This window comes from Rhinichthys klamathensis, unplaced genomic scaffold (genome assembly GCF_029890125.1).
Source record: "Rhinichthys klamathensis goyatoka isolate OS25496 unplaced genomic scaffold, OSU_Roscu_1.1 h1tg000076l_1, whole genome shotgun sequence".
Lineage (NCBI taxonomy): Eukaryota > Metazoa > Chordata > Actinopteri > Cypriniformes > Leuciscidae > Rhinichthys > Rhinichthys klamathensis.
Window position 1 is genome coordinate 5114859 of NW_026606618.1, and position 20764 is coordinate 5135622.

A 20764-nucleotide genomic window follows, 5' to 3' on the forward strand; every position below is an offset into this window, starting at 1 on the left:
TTGTTCCACTTCCACACGCAGTCTTTCATACTGTAGTTACCAGTTAAGAACACACTGAAGCCATGATGATTCCTATGTGTATACCATGTATTTACTATATGACCGGCAGGACTTATGTTGAATTACAGCTAAAGTTTTCCCTTGTGGTACCAGTGTACATACATGGTCACTCCTCAGGCAACATCTTGATACAATTTGTTAAACTGTCATAACTTACTGTGTATTATGCAAAACCCAAACCTCTGTGCAACTGTACTAACAGTGTACTTACATGGTAACTCCTCAGGAACTGTCCACTGAATATAAAGTGTAAAATGGTCATAACGTACTGTGTATTATGCAAAACCCAAAGCTCTGTGCAACTGTACTAACAGTGTACTAACATGGTAACTCCTCAGGAACTGTCCACTTAATATAAAGTGTAAAATGGTCATAACTTACTGTGTATTAGGCAAAACCCAAAGCTCTGTGCAACTGTACTAACAGTGTACATACATGGTAACTCCTCAGGAACTGTCCACTTAATATAAAGTGTAAAATGGTCATAACTTACTGTGTATTATGCAAAACCCAAACCTCTGTGCAACTGTACTAACAGTGTACATACATGGTAACTCCTCAGGAACTGTCCACTTAATATAAAGTGTAAAATGGTCATAACTTACTGTGTATTATGCAAAACCCAAACCTCTGTGCAACTGTACTAACAGTGTACTTACATGGTAACTCCTCAGGAACTGTCCACTTAATATAAAGTGTAAAATGGTCATAACTTACTGTGTATTATGCAAAACCCAAACCTCTGTGCAACTGTACTAACAGTGTACATACATGGTAACTCCTCAGGAACTGTCCACTTAATATAAAGTGTAAAATGGTCATAACTTACTGTGTATTATGCAAAACCCAAACCTCTGTGCAACTGTACTAACAGTGTACTTACATGGTAACTCCTCAGGAACTGTCCACTTAATATAAAGTGTAATTGTTAGGGTCATTGTTGTGTACCACAGTAAATACAACCACAAGGTTACATAGTGGATATTAAACTCTGAAATATAAATGTGATAGTTATGCTTTGATAGATTCTGGGATATTACGGCATAGCACTTTTAAAGATTTACTCTTTATTTTAGATTTTTTTTATTTGACATTGTGGTGACCTATTTGCCTTTACAGTAAATTACAGTGTTCTGTAAACAATAAACAAGAATAGCATACACTTTAAAACCTTAAAAATACCTTGTTTAATCGTTTAACCATTTTGTAGTATTTAGTTCATTTACCGTGAGACACAAAAAGCGTTTTCTCCAATAAAACACAACATAAATTCACAAAAAACATAAATTGTATTAGCCTGATGTAAATGTAATCCAAATCTTTAGAATCCATACGTTGTTTGCAAGAAACAGATCCAAATTCAGCCCTTTATGATCTTCATCTCCATTTCTCAGCAGCGACCGCAAACGTCAAATCCCGCGCTCAGGCGCGCTGGTGATGAATTCAAATTAAAAAAATGCGCCTTCAAGAAGCGTTACGACATGTTTTACGGCCGTGATGTCAAACGCTCATTGGCTCTCGCCTGCTTCGTCACAGATTGCGACATGCCGTGTTTCAGTCGGTGTAGTACATTTGAAATGGAGAAGCGCGCGCGCCTTCACCATTGCCTTCACAGAGCGAACCGAAACCGGATTAACATTTTCATGGATTAATAATTTATACTCTGATCTGTACCTCATACACAACTGTTATAATACTGCCAGAGAGGACTGCGGCTCAGCGGCTGCAACGCATCATCATGTGAACGACGTCTTTTGGTACCGTTTTTTTAAACATTTTTCGCAATAAACAAATTATTGTGAAATTTATAACGTTACTTGTCTGTCTGTTATGTTTTTATTTTCTGCATAAGTGTAACGTTAGCCTACGTAGTTTTAAGGAATGGTTATGGGTAGGTTTAGGGGTATGAGTAGGATTAGTGGCTCAAAATATATTTTAATGCTATTGTTAATAAAACTATGAGAGGTTTGGGTTTGCTGAGATGGTCTCTGTTATGACCGTTTTACACTTTAAATTAAGTGGACAGTTCCTGAGGAGTTACCATGTAAATACACTGTTAATACAGTTGCACAGAGGTTTGGGTTTTGCATAAAACACAGTAAGTAATGACCGTTTTACACTTTATATTAAGTGGACAGTTCCTGAGGAGTTACCATGTATGTACACTGTTAGTACAGTTGCACAGAGGTTTGGGTTTTGCATAATACACAGTAAGTAATGACCATTTTACACTTTATATTAAGTGGACAGTTCCTGAGGAGTTATCATGTAAGTACACTGTTAGTACAGTTGCACAGAGGTTTGGGTTTTGCATAATACACAGTAAGTAATGACCATTTTTGACCATCAGTAAGTAATGACCATTTTTTACATTTACATCAGGCTAATACAATTTATGTTTTTTGTGAATTTATGTTGTGTTTTATTGGAGAAAACGCTTTTTGTGTCTCACGGTAAATGAACTAAATACTACAAAATGGTTAAACGATTAAACAAGGTATTTTTAAGGTTTTAAAGTGTATGCTATTCTTGTTTATTGTTTACAGAACACTGTAATTTACTGTAAAGGCAAATAGGTCACCACAATGTCAAATAAAAAAAATCTAAAATAAAGAGTAAATCTTTAAAAGTGCTATGCCGTAATATCCCAGAATCTATCAAAGCATAACTATCACATTTATATTTCAGAGTTTAATATCCACTATGTAACCTTGTGGTTGTATTTACTGTGGTACACAACAATGACCCTAACAATTACACTTTATATTAAGTGGACAGTTCCTGAGGAGTTACCATGTAAGTACACTGTTAGTACAGTTGCACAGAGGTTTGGGTTTTGCATAATACACAGTAAGTTATGACCATTTTACACTTTATATTAAGTGGACAGTTCCTGAGGAGTTACCATGTATGTACACTGTTAGTACAGTTGCACAGAGGTTTGGGTTTTGCATAATACACAGTAAGTTATGACCATTTTACACTTTATATTAAGTGGACAGTTCCTGAGGAGTTACCATGTAAGTACACTGTTAGTACAGTTGCACAGAGGTTTGGGTTTTGCATAATACACAGTAAGTAATGACCATTTTACACTTTATATTAAGTGGACAGTTCCTGAGGAGTTATCATGTATGTACACTGTTAGTACAGTTGCACAGAGGTTTGGGTTTTGCATAATACACAGTAAGTTATGACCATTTTACACTTTATATTAAGTGGACAGTTCCTGAGGAGTTATCATGTATGTACACTGGTACCACAAGGGAAAACTTTAGCTGCAATTCAACATAAGTCCTGCCGGTCATATAGTAAATACATGGTATACACATAGGAATCATCATGGTTTCAGTGTGTTCTTAACTGGTAACTACAGTATGGAAGACTGCGTGTGGAAGTGGAACAACTTGTGTGAATACATATTGTTGTTACAAAATGTAGTTACATAATGCCTGTTACACATGTGTACTTACTTTAGTGGAAAAAGTGTTGTTACCAATGTCCTGTTACACATTTGTACTTACACATACCTTTCCGTGGGTTGTTACATATGTGTAGTTACACAAATATTACAGTTGTAAATACTATGTACCAATGTGTATTTACACTGTAGTTACATACTAAGTACATATCTAGGTACCATGTAAGTTCACAGGTATTAGGGCCACTTAATATAAAGTGGGACCAAATGGGTTAACAATATGTTAAATGTCACCAAAATACACATAAGAAAAAGAGTTCCTCATATTATTGTTTATTGTTTTTTTAATTATTATTATTATTATTATTTTTTTTTAAATAATTAATCTGGATTGAATTGACAGATGGGGAAAAACTCACTTCTAATAAATAAAAAAAAACGCTTAGATTTCGAAAAAAATACAATCCTTTTTTAACCTTTTGGCTTCCCGTACATTCAATTGTGCTTTTTGCTCATCTGGGAAACTACGCATGATTTGTAGTATGATTGCGTAAAGGGAACAGGAATTCCGGTAAGGAACAGAATCGACTGCTACACCCAGTGCCGATCCTGACCTCCCTGGGGCCCTAAGCAAAATTCTGCTAAGGGGCCCTCTACCTGACCTGTGATGTCGTGAGCTATGTAAACCATTTGCCATTGCCACAGTCACACCTGACAGACACTTCAGCGCTCCCATACAATCCTCCCTCCTTTAAACAAAACAGTCAAAGAATAAGTACAACAATATAGAACAGAATGAGGTTCAAACACACAATATTTATTGAATAGAGTATTTTCTATAGATTGTTAAGATAATAAATGAATATTATTAAGTAAGTGAATATTAACGTAAACATAAATAAGAAGAAAATAATAAATTATAACCCTGAGCTTTGGCTTTTGGGATTAACTTTGGTTCTTTCTACAGCCTGGGCATTTTCGGCATCAGTATGATTTTTTAAATTTTTTATTATGCATGTTGAAGCAATTCTTGATTTATGGTTATTATTTACTGAGGGATGTGCATCCATATTGACCAGTATGTCCAGCTAATCAACATTTTAAATTCAATATAGCCTATAAATCAATAGTCAATCAATGTCAAATTGTCAATACATTGCTTTCTATCTTGCATAATTAGTGCAGTTGTTTAGAGTTTTTAACTACACTGAGACTAGATAATCAGTGTCTTGTTTTAAAAGTATAATGTGTACTTTGACTGGGAGTGCCATCATTCACGTGCATGTATTGTACAGTATGTCTGGTCTCCACATATTTCTCCTTGAAAAATGCGAGTTTCATTTCGTGCACGCGCATATGAACGCACGATAACACACGCGACGCGGTTATGTTTTCCGAGCTGTAGTAAACAAACACCGTTGCACTTGGTCGTTTATCAAAATCAAACGTAATAAATAATTGTATTTTACTCTCACTTTTGTCAGCCACAAAGTGATGCAAGAGATGCACTGCCTGCCCAGCTAGGTTAGCAAGACAGAAAAACATTAAACTTTGCTGACATCAAACTTAGAGAGGAGAGAACACAAGTTTACCTGATTGTTGTTCCCGCAATTCACTCTCATAGTTTTTTTCTTCTTCCTCTTTTCGTGACCAGAAGGATAGTTTCACTTCATTTTGTCGTGGATGTTGTAGCTACACATTTGACGGCGCCCTATGACTATGACACGAGATGGAGGCGTGGCCTTAAGTAATTTGCGTGGCCCTACGCCAGTCGCGTGCAGTCTATGGTCGCGTGCAGCGTTTGCCCTTCATACTGACTTTCACTTTCGGTGCCCGAATGGAAGTGAATGAGGCTTTGCGATTTTTTTAAAATCTAGGCCTACGTGAAATTCTGCATCCATTGTACGATTTAATTTTTTTCTCGGAAGGGCAACTTGAGTGAGAAGGGCAACTTGAGTGAGAAGGGCATATGGGCAGTTGCCCGGGCAACCTGAGCAACCCCCCTGTGCACGTCCCTGTGCGTGAATAGCTGGAGGTGGAATGAAATCCGGGCTCTGGCCGCGGCATAGCGGCGGCCGCAGAGCTTCGGTGTGCTGAGATATAAACACCGTGTTTACAGTGTGCGAGGCGGGGGGCACGCCGATCACGGCGGGCAGCCTGGCCGCGCTCGATTTCTCTATGACGGATTGTGGAGAGAGAGCGAGCGAGCGGGACAAACCCCGTGGGGTTGAGCGTGTCTGTGGGGGAATGTGGGCGCGGGACAGCGGGCACACTCACTGCACTGAGAACACCGTCAGCTTGTGCTGACTGAATGTGTGCTGGTTTTGTTTTTATAGAAACCGCAGGACACGCATCGTGTAGTGTTTGTGGCCACTGTGTTGTCGGCACGTTCACTACATTTATTGCACAATTGACATGAGTTGATATTTTTTTGTGCTAGCCCTGTACTTTGGCGGGCTGTGTCTGTGTGTGGGAATGGGCACTGAGGCGTGGGCATTCTTACAAAACTCATAACACCATCGGCCGTGGCCGGAATACCAGAAAATACACTCTTTTTGAGATTTATCTGGGTCGGCGTAAAAATAGCGTTTGCGTGCAGGCAAGCGGGCCGTGGTACCGGCTTGTTTACTGCGAAATACACTGGAACAGTCGCATTTTCTGGAACTGAACGAGCAAAAAGTTTCTGTGGAAGTCTGGCCGCGGCGAGACTAAATTTCTTTCTGCTGCGAGAGCTGGGATTGAACACGGGTCTCTCGTGTGAAGGCTTTGGGTTTCGCCACTGAGCCACAGGGGAAAACGACATAAGCTTGTGCAGATAAGAGAGTGTCATCACAGTTCTGTGTGTGTGTCGGCGTTTGTTTGCAGGCGTGCGTGTTAAACAACAGGCTCGTAAGTGCAATATTGACATTTTCAGCCCCTCAAACTAAGAGGAGCTGAGAAATGTTTGAGAAATGGAGATTGGTCCGGCCTCGGCGGGACTAAAAACACACTCTTTCCTCATTTCGCCGGTGACGCATGCCCACGGGGGGAGGGGTAGCTTTCTTATAACGTAAAGAAAGCTAGCCGCGGTCCTTCTCTACAGATGGAGCTATCTCGTCGTCATTAAAGGCAGGAGCGCCGGCGCGCGGCGGCCTTTGTCTGTCAATGAGCGACTCGAGTGAAGCTGGCGGGCGAACCGGCGAGCTTTAACGGGCAGGAGAAGGCTCGGGGACCCGCTGAGTACGGCGTTTTAACGGCGCGGCACTACAGCGGGCTGCTTTGTTGATCTCAAAGGCGGAAGCGGCGGCAGACGGCGGCCGTTGTCTGTCGGTGAGCGACTCAAGCGATGCCGGCGAAGCTGGCGGGCGAACCGGCGAGCTTTGGCGGGCAGGAGAAGGCTCGGGGGCGCGCTGAGCACGGCGCTTTTTACGGCGCGGCGCTACAGCGGGCAGAAGTGCGGGCTCTGAGAAGGATGCCAGGTGAGTCCTCAGAGTCACCATAGGCATCAGCTCACAGTGAGGGCATCCGCCGTCGACGAGAGCGAGAGCCGCATAATCCTCACCCAGGCAGGAACGCAGATCACATCGCGGTCCCCGTCGCTGAGTGTGGCTCGGCACGAGCCGCAGGATCTTTGCATCTTTAAAAAGACGAACCTCTTTTAGGAGAGAGATATAGACAGGGAGAGTGTGAGTCGCAGCGGCGAACACACACTCTTAGCAGTAAAAGGATATAAACGCCGGAAAGCGTAGCAGGTACGGCGGCTGAAGGCGGCGAGGTGAAGGCCAGCGGCTTCAGGCTCGAAGGCTCGTCCCGCAGAAGGCTTTTCTCAGACGGCGCGGCTTCTCACTCCGGATCCAGCGATGCAGTAGTGCTTCGCTGAAGAGATGAAAATCAGTTTGTATCAGCCTGTCGAGCTATATTTATAGGCCAAGCCCACGCCTATTCTGGCGGGACGTGATGTAAATGGGCGCGAAGCGCCCCCATTGGGTATCACGTCACGCAGGGCCTCTCTCGATAGGCTGCTGCTGTTGCCACAGGTCAGCCAATAGGAACGCGAGCCGCCTTGCCTATGTCTGCATCAAGGGGGTAATCCATCAGCCGGAAACTGAAGTCTCCCCGGGGCCGCCATTGGCTAACAAGCCTTCACCTGCTGTTAGCAGTCCATTGACTCCCATTCATTTTGGCGTCACTTTGACAGCGAATAACTTTACATCTGAGGCGTTTAAAGACTCCATTTGTCCATTGTTTATTTCTAAAGAAACACGACAATGTATAAAAGGCTCCATTACCTTGTATCTTACGTTATGGCCCCGTATTAGCTGTTTTTATAAAAAATAGGCTAACGATTGCGTCATAACACGCGACTCTCTGTCGCACAGTAGAGAAATTACCGTATAGACAGAAGTAGTAGCTCGCTTGCAATCGGGGGGACGTGGAGGCATAAAGTCAAGCGAGAAGCCCATAGAAAGTCATAAAGTTGATCCTGCTGCTAGCTCATACACAGCTAATACTTACGATCTCCGGCTCTGCAAGATTCGGAAGGGAATGATTCAGATTCCGCTTGGCACAGCTACTAGAAGACGTACAACTGTGAGACAGGTTGCTTTCGTCACATCTACGTCGTCCAGCTCAGTTTGAGCCTGCGCAGTTCGCTTGGCAATCAGGAAGTCAGTGCTTCTATTTGACTTCACTTTTCTCTGTTGAAGTCTATGGGGTCGCTGTGTCCATTTCTTTTACTGTCTATGGTCTGCATGCTGTCGCAACGCGTTTTACATTGATTCAAAATTAAGGATAATTTTTGGCTTCAATATCTCGTGGAAAAGAGGTTTTTCCCCCATAGCGTAAGATATTACGCAGTACGAGAGATACTCTCGTAAGAGAACTATTCAGCTACAATGGCTACTGCAGAACCAAAGACTCCAGAGAGAATTATTGCTGAAGCTATGGTGGATTTGACTTTAGCACCGCGAAAAATTGTGGAAGGTTTCACCGTGAACCAACGGAATATGTGGAATACGGTATACTTTTTCACCTGTCTGGCGGACGCACGTATGATTTTGACAAAACAATGTGGATAACGATGAGAGATTTAAATCAAATACAACCCGATCTGTAGTGATGTAGTACTCGAGACCGTTTTCTGCTTTCTCAGACTCGTCTCGGACTTGTTCCTTCAAAGACTCGGTCTCGACCCTTCAAAGACTCGGTCTTGACTCGGACTCGGCATAGGCGGTCTCGTCCCCATCACAAGTTAAGACTGCTCCTCTAAACAATTCCCAATCTAGCTTAGTCTGTAGGCCTAACTGTTGATTATTAACTGGGGTGATATTAAATCATGAATATCAAAACTGACATGTCGAGACAAAATCTCGACTCGGACTTGCTTCCTCAAAGACTTGGTATTGACTCGGAGTCGACTGTATTAACCAACGGACTCGGTCTCGACTCGGACTCGACCCTTCAAAGACTCGGTCTTGACTCGGACTCGACTGTATTTGAAAACCAATGGACTCGGTCTCAAATCGGACTCGATCCTTCAAAGACTCGGTCTTGACTCGGACTCGGCATAGGCGGTCTCGTCCCCATCACTACCGATCTGGTTTTCACAGAGCGAGATTGGATTTTATTTTTTACTAGGGTCTGGAGAGACTTGAAAGACGAGTCGCTTTTCATAGCGGAGTGGAGCGGATTTACAATGTGGACAAGATACAAGCTGATCACCACGTTAATAAATACAAAGTAGATGACTAACTGTTGTGCCTAAGCATTATATTGTTTTAATCGGACATCATATAGTCATTCATTCAACTACTCCGAACCAGAAAAGTTGAGAAAAGTGAACAACACGGCCCTTCGAAACGGACAAACATGTCCGTTCATGTTCCCTGAGACACAGTCGAAGTCTACACGATATTCATAACATTAAATACTGTACAGATAAATAACATGGGAAGATCATGTGACATCTAGGTAATAATAGAAAGTGCAAGCATAATTAACAATGTAAACATTCAGCCTTAGACGGAATGCCTGGATATAGCGATCTTCCTTCTCTCTTATAAACGTCCAATACAATAAAATATGCAAAGGTAGCTACTTACAATTAGTTGGACGCACACACATAATCCTCAAAATCCTTAGCTGACAACACTTCTGATGATTTAAACTATTATTTACATTGAACAAGTATACACATTTCCTCTCATCTAATGTTTTCCAACTTCCCGGAAAGTTTTGGAACAGTCCAAATCACGAACAAAGGCGGGGGAGTTTGGAAGACTCCAAAGGGGCTTTTTACAGTTTTATAACAAATAACAATAGGCTTGTTTGAGATGCGCCTTGCCTCGCCTGAAATGTAGTCGAGAGTAGGCGGCTGCAGTGAGAGGAGGAGTGAAAAAAGCGCAGGCAAGCCGGACAGATCTCGCTTCTCGCAGTGGATCAGACTCCTGTGAGATCAAAGGTGGATATCGCGGGATTCACGGGATTCACGCCCGTGCACGGTGTAGTAGTAGTAGTAGTAGCCTTTATTGTCATTGGTCACAAGTACCAACGAAATTAGCCATCAACCTGTCCATACAAACATACATACAATATGACAAGGGGGTAGACAGGACAGGAAGACAGAGCATTTAGGAAGAAAATACAGCATAACATGAGGAGAGGTGAGGAGAAAAAAAAAGGCAACCCCCAGACTATGCTCCTGTGAGGAGTACAGTTTGGGAACAGTAAAAAACACCTCAGCAACATTAGCACATAATCAGTACACTCTACAACATGAACACAAAAGACATGCAACAGGGGAGGGGATTAGGGGATGGAGGTAACCCAGCACAGGCAGGCAGCCATCCGGTCCTGCAGCCATTCTCGGCGCTGGTCACAGACCCGCCTGTCAGACTGGTGGTACAAAGCGTTGAAGGCGAGGGATGGGGGGTGGGGGGGTGATTGCATATCTGTATATATGTAAGAGTTTGTGTATGTGTAGGCCTGGAGAGTCGCTATGCCTGGCATCATAATCTAGGTGCCTCAAGTCCGCAGGATTGTCATAGCGATACACAGCAAGTTGCCATGGAGATAACCCTGATCATGTCCCAGACAGAGTCAACAATCAGCAGGTGTCTGTGGGGAGTCGGGGAAGGAACGCAAGAGCGTCTCACTGCAGTGCTCTTCCGGAGGAGTTGTTGTTCCAACAGCAGCCTTGGCCAAGGCCAGTGCTGGATGAGGGGGGCCGAAAGCAGATAAGATTGGGATTGTTTGGTCTTGGGACGAGTAGCCGCATTCCGATTTACACAGCTCCTGGTCCATTTTGGTCTCCGAAACGATCCATTTGCCTTTGCAAAGCTGTGAGCTTCTCCATGATGTTATCCATATAGTGGTTCATGTTGCTAATAAACTGGATGTAATTGAAGTTTTGTTGCTTGAATATGAAAATAAATATAAGGAACAAGACACCAAAAGTACTTATTTAATTCCATTTTAAATAGGCCTATGTATTTATCAATCATTTTTTCTTTAATAGAGATATTATTTTATTTTAATTTAAATTACATCACATAGATAGATCACACGGTCAGAGAGTTTGGGAATATCCACACATACTTGATACACATAAAACATGATATCAGAGTTTTAAAATCAAACATTTTAAAAGAGAACAATAGGCTCCTGCCGGTTATGATTAGTATAGCTGGATTGAGTTATCTGAGATTATTGTGCGTTCATGCGCTTGGTTAAAAGGGGATATGTATCGATAGTAGAAACATTGATCAGCAACGCTGCTATTGGCTGCTCACCGTGGCCAAAGAGCACGCTCAGTTTTTTTTCTCCACAGAAGAGCAAGAGTTATTGCTTGAAGGATATGCTGAATTTGAAAACTTAATTAAAACGCCAGGGAACACCTTAAAGTGTGCAAAAGCCAAGAGAGAGGGCTGGAAAAAAAGTAGCAGACAAATTAAGTTTGTAGTTAGATGTTTTTATCACTTATTACAGTATATATTTAATAATTTCTAAATAATGAATAACTTTGTTCATTGTAATGTCAGAGTCACCACCCACTACTAGAACATGGGAACAAGTAAAAGTGAAGTACTAGAATATTCTACATAATAGTAATTTGTACTACTTATACTAGTCTCTTTTAAAAAGGCACTATTAATAAATGTTTGCTGCTGAGAAATAAAAAGAAAAGAAAAACAAACAGGTGGTGGTCCTGCACCCTCACATTACCCAGGCAGAAGAGCTGGCCCTTGGGTTGATTGTGAACCTTGTGGAGGGCATCCCTGGGTTCAGCTCTTCCTCAGACCCACAGCCAGAGCAGCAACACCTTCACTGCTGGTAAATGAACTTTAAATGATCCTAGTACACTGTAAAATAATTTGTTGCTGCATTAAATTAAGTAAGCCGATAATCCAAATGGCTGTCCAGTCATATCAACTGTTAAACCTATGAATTGCTTTGACTTGTGAAAGTCTACATGTGTGACTGTGAAACTACATAGTTAATGTAAAAAAAAAAAAATTTAAGCCACGAGTTATTGATCACATTTCCCCCCAGTGTACTTCATTGTAGCCATTCAATTTCTCCGAACCAGAAAAGTTACAAATGAACAACATGATCCTTCGAGCCGAGCGAGATAAACATGCCCTTACATAACAACGTTACAAAGAGGACGTAATCAAAACGTTCTCATATGGGTCTAAGTTGGTCATACAATGACGTTCTTTATGTGACTTTTGAGGAACGTTCCATATTGGTTATTTTATGGTCACACAACAACGTTACAAAGAGGACATAATAAGGACGTTCCCATAAGGTTCTCTGTTGAGAACGTTTTGTGACTAACTTAATGAGAACATTCTAATATGGGTCTAAGTTGGTCATAAAAATAACCTGCCTTATAGGACTTTAGGGCGACATTCCATATTGGTTATTTTATGGTCACACAACAACGTCACAAAGAGGACATAATCAGAGTGTTCTCATATGGGTCTAAGTTGGTCATACAATGACGTTCTTTATGTGACTTTAGGGGGACGTTCCATATTGGTTATTTTATGGTCACACAACAACGTTACAAAGAGGACATAATCGGAGTGTTCTCATATGGGTCTAAGTTGGTCATACAATGACGTTCTTTATGTGACTTTAGGGGGACGTTCCATATTGGTTATTTTATGGTCACACAACAACGTTACAAAGAGGACATAATAAGGACGTTCCCATAAGGTTCTCTGTTGACCATATGAGAACGTTTTGTGACTAACTTAATGAGAACATTCTAATATGGGTCTAAGTTGGTCATAAAAATAACCTCCCTTATAGGATTTTAGGGCGACATTCCATATTGGTTATTTTATGGTCACACAACAACGTTACAAAGAGGACATAATCAGAGTGTTCTCATATGGTTCTAAGTTGGTCCTATTATAACGTTCCTTATATGACTTTAGGGGGACGTTCCGTAATGGTAATCTTATGGTCACATAACAACGTTACAAAGAGGATGTAATCAAAACGTTCTCATATGGGTCTAAGTTGGTCATACAATGACGTTCTTTATGTGACTTTAGGGGGACGTTCCATATTGGTTATTTTATGGTCACATAGCAACATTACAAAGAGGACATAATAAGGACGTTCCCATATGGTTCTCTTTTGACCATATGAGAACATTTTGTGACTAACTTAATGAGAACATTCTCATATAGACCATTTCAACGGCTATTTGTAGATGTACGGAAGTGACGTGTTTGGCCCTCAGACGTTTCCGGTTAGTTAGAGCGCACATTCGAAACAACGGCGGGAAGCGCTTTATTTACTGTCTATTTACCGCAATTGTGCGATAATTTTCTTATTCATGCGAATAAAACATGTCAAAATTAAAATTAGGAGCATGTTGTTCAGTGGTTGGATGTTCTCTCAGGCCCGGAAATAACTTGCTCTCGGTAATCAAAGCGTTTATATTTTCGAAATTTGCTGCGCCTGGATTGCAGCAGTGAAGCGAGAAGAATGGATACTAAGCAACTAGCAATATACAGTGTACACATTTCGATTCTGGTAAGTAAAATACTTATTTTTTCATTGGATTATTTGTATTTCTCTACTTTAACTGTTTTAAGTGTGATGCAGCATAATTTAAGATAGCACTGTGGGTCCGACCGTAATTGTTTACATATTATGCACCTAGCAATTTGACGCGCGTGTATTGAAAAAAGGCCAAGTTTTTATTTCCTTTTTTCCCTAAATGTTCTGTGGGCTGTAATTAATTAAGTTAGGAGTTAACATTTGTTGTCAAGCTGTCTAGTCAGTTGACAACTGCAGAATGGTGTGTAACAGCTAACTGCAGTAGTTTACAAATGGTAAAGGTAAAAAAAAATTCATCACTTAGGCTATTAAGCTTGGCTAATGTTAATTCCAACATTTACTGATGTATTACACAATAGCATTGTTTTTTAAATATTGTGCATTAACCAGATTAAGTTAAATAATTGTGTTTCTACTTTTGTCTTCAATAGGAAAGCCATCATCTGTAATTTAAGACGCTTAACACTGCTACAGGGAGACAGCTAATCGTCCTGCAGTGCCAAACCACATGTGACCATACAGTGTGTGCAGAATTATTAGACACGTTGATTTTCTGATCATATTTTTTTTCCCAGACACATTTTACCAATTCCAAACCACATTAATCTTGATAACTACTATTCATTTTGTATTTAATCATATACAAGTGATATAATTGTTTATGAAGGCTGGAAATGAAAACACCTTATATTCAGGTGGATAATAATTGATAATTATTAGGCATGTTTTCTTTTACAGATTAAATAAGCCAAAAAAAGAGATTTAACTCAGACTGAAAAGTCAAAAATCATTAAATGCCCATGAGAAGGATCCAATACTAGGAATTGCAGTTAAGGCATGACCATTGGACAGTGAAATGCTCATTGGGTCAGACGAAAACAGGTGGAGAAGAAAAGACGCATGTTAACTGTAAAACAATTAAGGTGAAGAATTAAGCGTGAAACCATCAGGAACCCTTTAGTCTCCAGCGCCGCCATTTTCCAGAACTGCTACCTACCTGGAGTCTCCAGAAGAGCAAGATATCAGGATCTCAGAGACTTAGGTTAGGTAAAGAATCCTAAAAAATTACCCCCTCTTAATAAGAATCACAAGCTGAAGTTAGTAAAATACATGAAGACTGTTTTTTATGGCTTTATGGACAGACAGATCGAGAGTGACTCCTGAAGGACCAGCACCACATCCTCTTGTACCACTGTTTGAAGAATTCATCTTCCAGAATCTGGCAGTAAGTTTTGGGAGTTAATTTTTAGTCCATCTCCTACCCTGAAGTCCGTTTTGCAGAGATGGACTAAAAATGAACTCCCAAAAGTTACTGTCAGATTCTGGAAGATCATGTATTCTACTACACTTCAGCTTGTGATTTTTTTCAGTGGCGATTTTTGCTTACCTAATTATGAAAACATACCTAATTATGCACACCTGAATATAAGGCGTTTTTCATTTCCAGCCTTCATAAACAATTATATATCACTTGTAAATGATTAAATACAAAATTAAATGAATAGTAGTTATTAAGATTAATGTGGTTTGGAATTGGTAAAATGTGCCTGAAAAAAATATGATCAGAAAATCAACGTGCCTAATAATTCTGCACACACTGTATGAACCCCCAGATGTGTTGGAGTACTTGAGGATTGATATTGACCCCCTTTGTTCAGGGACTCATAACTCCATTTCTGTTTGTAAAAAAAAAAACATTCTGTGAAATGTGTTTTATGTTGTTGTCTCAGTTGTTGAAGCATTTTGTGTTCATACAAGTAAACACACAATAAGAAATTTAGTCAACATTTGAAGTGGACCTAACCCTTTCATCAAAGTTATACATTAGTATTGAACAAAACACGTTCTTGTCTTAGGACAACTTTGATTAACTTTTTTGATCCACTTCAAAAGTTGACTACTACAGGTGAAACTCGAAAAATTAGAATATCGTGCAAAAGTTCATTTATTTCAGTAATTCAACTTAAAAGGTGTCAATAATATTGTGAAAACCTTTTCACAATATTCTAATTTTGAATTCATAAGCTGTAAGCCATAATCATCAAAATTATAACAAAGGCTTGAAATATCTCACTTTGCATGTAATGAGTCTATATAATATATTAGTTTCACCTTTTTTAAGTTGAATTACTGAAATAAATGAACTTTTGCATGATATTCTAATTTTTCGAGTTTCACCTGTATACATACACAGCAAATCTGTATGTGACTACTTGAAAACCATAAAAGAACATAATTACCTTCAAGGACCTGAAAAGTGTATTCTGTGTGTTTTATTCTTAATTGTACAATTATTAATCTGCATGTTTCTCTTAAATGGCTAATACAGGCATTAGAAAATAAAGACAGCCAGCATTAAATTGCATTCACCTTCTATTTATTTGTGACCACATGAATGGCTCAGATAGGACATTTAAACCCTCGCACACCGTTCCACAGCAACAAACTTCACCTAACTAAACACACACCCTTGGAAACGTATGAAATGAGTAATGGCATACAGCGATTAGTTTACTAGCGTACATTTAGCATTGTAATATACATGCATGTTCTGTAAAGCTGCTCTGAAACGATATGTATTTTGAATTGCGCTGTACAAATAAATATGAATATTTGCATAGATATACAGACTGACCCAGCAATGCAAGTGAAATGCCCACTCGTAACTTCGTCGGACAAACCATAAGTACGTTTTTGACGCTGTTTGACTTGCTTCATCTGCACCAAACACAAGACAGATGTCATCCACATTGTACGAATAAATGTTCCCAACCTTTCCGCTAAGAAATTAATTGTAAGCATCCAGACTGCGATATGCTTTTATCGCATCTCTCGTGTACACGCAAGCAGCCGCAACACGCAATCAGATGAGCCGTCAGACTATTCAGGTAAAAAGTTTACGCATCAACGTCTTAAAATAAATGATGATTAAAATCATCGGACCTTTTATCAGTTTTTGGAAATACTTTAACTTGCCTTTTGCTAGACTTAAAAAGTACGAGCTTGTTTTCACCTATGGTTTTCACAGATCTGTGGTTCTAAAATGGCGCCACCGGAAATGATTCAGGGCCAGACATGCGCAGTAGCATTCCAACGCGTTTGTTATTGTTTACGTCCTTGAAATGGTCTATACATCACGTTTTGTGCGCGGTGACGTGGGACGAACCGAGGTTCAACTTCCGTCAACTTCTGTCGCGTTTATCTGGTTTGTCTGCGGGCTGGACCCTTCTCGGACGGACACCTGACGGCGGTCTTTTTCCTGTTTTCTTCACCGACAGCGAGCCAGAAAAAGCCAATGTGATTATCATGTAAAGTTATTTTAATGAACCATTCTCGCGTAGGCTATATTGGCTTTTTTTTTAGATAAACAAGCTAATGTAAGCGCTAGGCCTATTCCAATTTGCTTATTTTAACTCTTGTTTATATAGCCTGCAGGGTCTCCTCACGAAATCTAAGTGGCATAAAGTTCAATGCGAGGGTCTTTAGAATATGTTTGTATTATTTTTGTCTCTTTTCTTTTATTGTCATTTTTTCCTATTATTTGGTAAAGGCTACACCACTTTTCCATGGGGAAAAAGTTGTGGTGATCCCGCTATTTGGCTCGTTGATGTAAAACAGTCTTTTACAATTGTTATTATAAAATCAAGAATGCAGACGTTTTAAGCTCAGCAACAATGGCAGCAAAATGTACATAGTATATATAAAAAAAAAACTCCTGTCACACACACAGAGCCTGCAGATCAGGTTAAAGCGGAGAAGCATCAGCTTCTTATTCTTTAAATATAACAGAAGACCTTAATAGGACAAAAAAATAATATTCTAAGTTGGTCCCTAAAAGTTCTGCAGGACGTTCTCAAAATGTTTTGGAAACATTGGATTTCTGAATTAAATATGGTCTTCTAAACGTTCCCAGAACGTCCTGAATGTTCCCTGAAGGTCCTCCAAATAACGTCCCCAAACACTTTAAAGAGCTCCACATCATGACTGTCTGGGAACGTTACCAGGCGACGTCCTTGACACCAGCGGGACGTTCTCAGAATGTTTTGGAAACATTGGATTTCTGAATTAAATATGGTCTTCTAAACGTTCCCAGAACGTCCTGAATGTTCCCTGAAGGTCCTCCAAATAACGTCCCCAAACCCTTTGAAGAACTCCACATCGTGACTGCCTGGGAACTTTGTGGGAACATTACTGTAACGATCACCAGCTGGAGTGCCCTCGAGAGCCACCAGAGGGCGCTCCACAATAGACTATGATCACTTCCTCACAAACTACATTTCCCATAACTCACTGCCCGGATTCATCAGCACTCATTTCATTCACCTGTGTCTTATCACCTTGTTTCTCTCACACCATAAATACCTGGTTTTCACATTCACTCGGTGCAAAGTATTGCTTTCCCAGTGAACTATTCTGAGCGTTTGTACCCTGTGTTTGTTTACCTGTTACGACTTTATCTGGACCTTACCTCTCGTTGTCTGCTGCCTGCCTTACTCTCTGCCTGAATTCTGATTGTTTCGCCGCCTGCCCCGACCCTTTGCCTGTTTTTGGACTCTGATTGTGTGTATTCTGCTCTGCTTATATCGCTGGTATTCGACCCTTGTCTGTCTGACCCTGTTATTTAATAAAGCCTGGAAATGGATCTCTCCTCGTCCGCTGCATCATTACAATTACCAAGCGACGTTCCTGACACCAGGGGACGTTCCCAGAATGTTTTGGAAACATTGGATTTCTGAATTAAATATTGTCCTCTAAACGTTCCCAGAACATCCTGAATGTTCCCTGAAGGTCCTCCAAATAACGTCCCCAAACCCTTTAAAGAACTCCACATTGTGACGGTCTGGGAACGTTGTGGGAACATTACCAAGCGACGTTCCTGACACCAGCGGAACGTTCTCAGAATGTTTTGGAAACATTGGATTTCTGAATTAAATATTGTCCTCTAAACGTTCCCAGAACATCCTGAATGTTCCCTGAAGGTCCTCCAAATAACGTCCCCAAACCCTTTAAAGAACTCCACATTGTGACTGTCTGGGAACGTTTTGGGAACATTACCAAGCGACGTTCCTGACACCAGCGGAACGTTCTCAGAATGTTTTGGAAACATTGGATTTCTGAATTAAATATTGTCCTCTAAACGTTCCCAGAACATCCTGAATGTTCCCTGAAGGTCCTCCAAATAACGTCCCCAAACCCTTTAAAGAACTCCATAACGTGTGTGTCTGGGAACGTTGTGGGAACGTTACCAGGCGATGTCCTTGACACCAGCGGGGACGTTCTCAGAATGTTCTGGGAACATTGGATTTCTGAATTAAATATTGTCCTCTAAACGTTCCCAGAACATCCTGAATGTTCCCTGAAGGTCCTCTAAAAAACGTCCCCAAACCCTTTAAAGAACTCCACATCGTGTCTGTCTGGGAACGTTGTGGGAACGTTACCAGGCGACGTCCTTGACACCAGCGGGGACGTTCTCAGAATGTTCTGGGAACATTGGATTTCTGAATTAAATATTGTCCTCTAAACGTTCCCAGAACATCCTGAATGTTCCCTGAAGGTCCTCTAAAAAACGTCCCCAAACCCTTTAAAGAACTCCACATCGTGTCTGTCTGGGAACGTTGTGGGAACGTTACCAGGCGACGTCCTTGACACCAGCGGGACGTTCTCAGAATGTTTTGGAAACATTGGATTTCTGAATTAAATATGGTCTTCTAAACGTTCCCAGAACGTCCTGAATGTTCCCTGAAGGTCCTCCAAATAACGTCCCCAAACACTTTAAAGAACTCCACATCATGACTGTCTGGGAACGTTACCAGGCGACGTCCTTGACACCAGCGGGACATTCTCAGAATGTTTTGGAAACATTGGATTTCTGAATTAAATATGGTCTTCTAAACATTCCCAGAACGTCCTGAATGTTCCCTGAAGGTCCTCCAAATAACGTCCCCAAACCCTTTAAAGAACTCCACATCGTGTCTGTCTGGGAACGTTGTGGGAACGTTACCAGGCGACGTCCTTGACACCAGCGGGGACGTTCTCAGAACGTTCTGGGAACGTAAAATTTCTAGCTGGGGCCCTTAGTCTGACCCGTCACCTAGGACCTGTTTGCCTTGGTAGACCCTACCAGGGGCATATAGCCCCGGACAACATAGCTCCTAGGATCAAGCTTACAGCACCTGGTATTCGCAGGAGGTCTCCCATCCAAGCACTAACCAGGCCCGACCCTGCTTAGCTTCCGAGATCAGACGAGATCGGGCGTGCTCAAAGTGGTATGGCCGTAAGCTATTGAGATTGACAGACGGATTTGTGCAGCTTCTACAGTAATGCGGTCGATGTACCGGTCTGTCGAGGTGAAGAAGGAGCCGAACTGCAAGGCGAAGCTCTCGATTTACCGGTCAATCTACGTGCCTACTCTCACCTATGGTCATGATCTGTTGGTCATGACCGAAAGGCCAAGATCCTGGATACAGGCGGCCGAAATGAGCTTTTTCCTTAGGGTGGCTGGGCGCTCCCTTTGAGATAGAGTGAGGAGCTCGGTCACTTGGGAGGAGCTCAGAGTAGAGCCGCTGCTCCTCCACATAGAGAGGCCAGCTGAGGTGGCTTGGCTACCTTTTCCGGATGCCTCCTGGACGCCTTCCCAGGGAGGGGTTCCAGGCGGATCCCACTGGGAGGAGACCCCGGGGAAGACCTAGGACACGCTGGAGGGATTATGTCTCCCGGCTGGCCTAGGAACGCCTCGGTGTCCCACCGGAAGAGCTGGAGGAAGTGTCTAGGGACAGGGAAGTCTGGGCATCTCTGCTTAGACTGCTGCCCCCGCGACCCGGCCCCGGATAAGCGGAAGAAGATAATGATGATGATGATGAAGTTTATGAAAATGATTTATGAACATTATATTTTATTAAACATGTTGAACTCTAAAACTGATAGAAATTCAAAGCCATAAATCTAAACAAGTTGTTCCAAATTTGAGGACGATATCTCAAAAAATAAGCTTTCGGTACTGTTTGGGCGCAGTATAGATACCAGCAAAACTCCACTGGTGCACACAGGTTTTCTCTCAAATATTACAAGCACATACACACATTTTTCTCCAAAAGGTGCTGAGAGGAACTATTTTGTGTACCTAGTGCAAAATAGATTTTTTAAAGGAAATGGGGGTGAAATAGTAAAAATCCAATAAAAATACACACATGTGCCACAGTTTATGGAGTTAGCATTAAAGGAGAA

At 41.3% G+C, this 20764-nt stretch overlaps 2 protein-coding genes and 1 non-coding gene across 3 annotated transcripts in view; 2 read left to right on the top strand and 1 right to left on the bottom strand.

Moving 5' to 3' along the window:
- Positions 1 to 20764, top strand: part of mxg (myxovirus (influenza virus) resistance G) — a 305424-nt gene that overhangs the window by 252714 nt on the left and 31946 nt on the right. The window lies entirely within an intron of this gene.
- The window catches only part of LOC130085399 (interferon-induced GTP-binding protein Mx2-like), a 115512-nt gene that overhangs the window by 61592 nt on the left and 33156 nt on the right, over positions 1 to 20764 (top strand). The gene's annotated exons all lie outside the window — the stretch shown is intronic.
- LOC130085401 (5S ribosomal RNA) lies at positions 19702 to 19820 on the bottom strand. The gene has a single exon (XR_008807141.1). It is a non-coding gene; the product is annotated as a 5S ribosomal RNA (ribosomal RNA).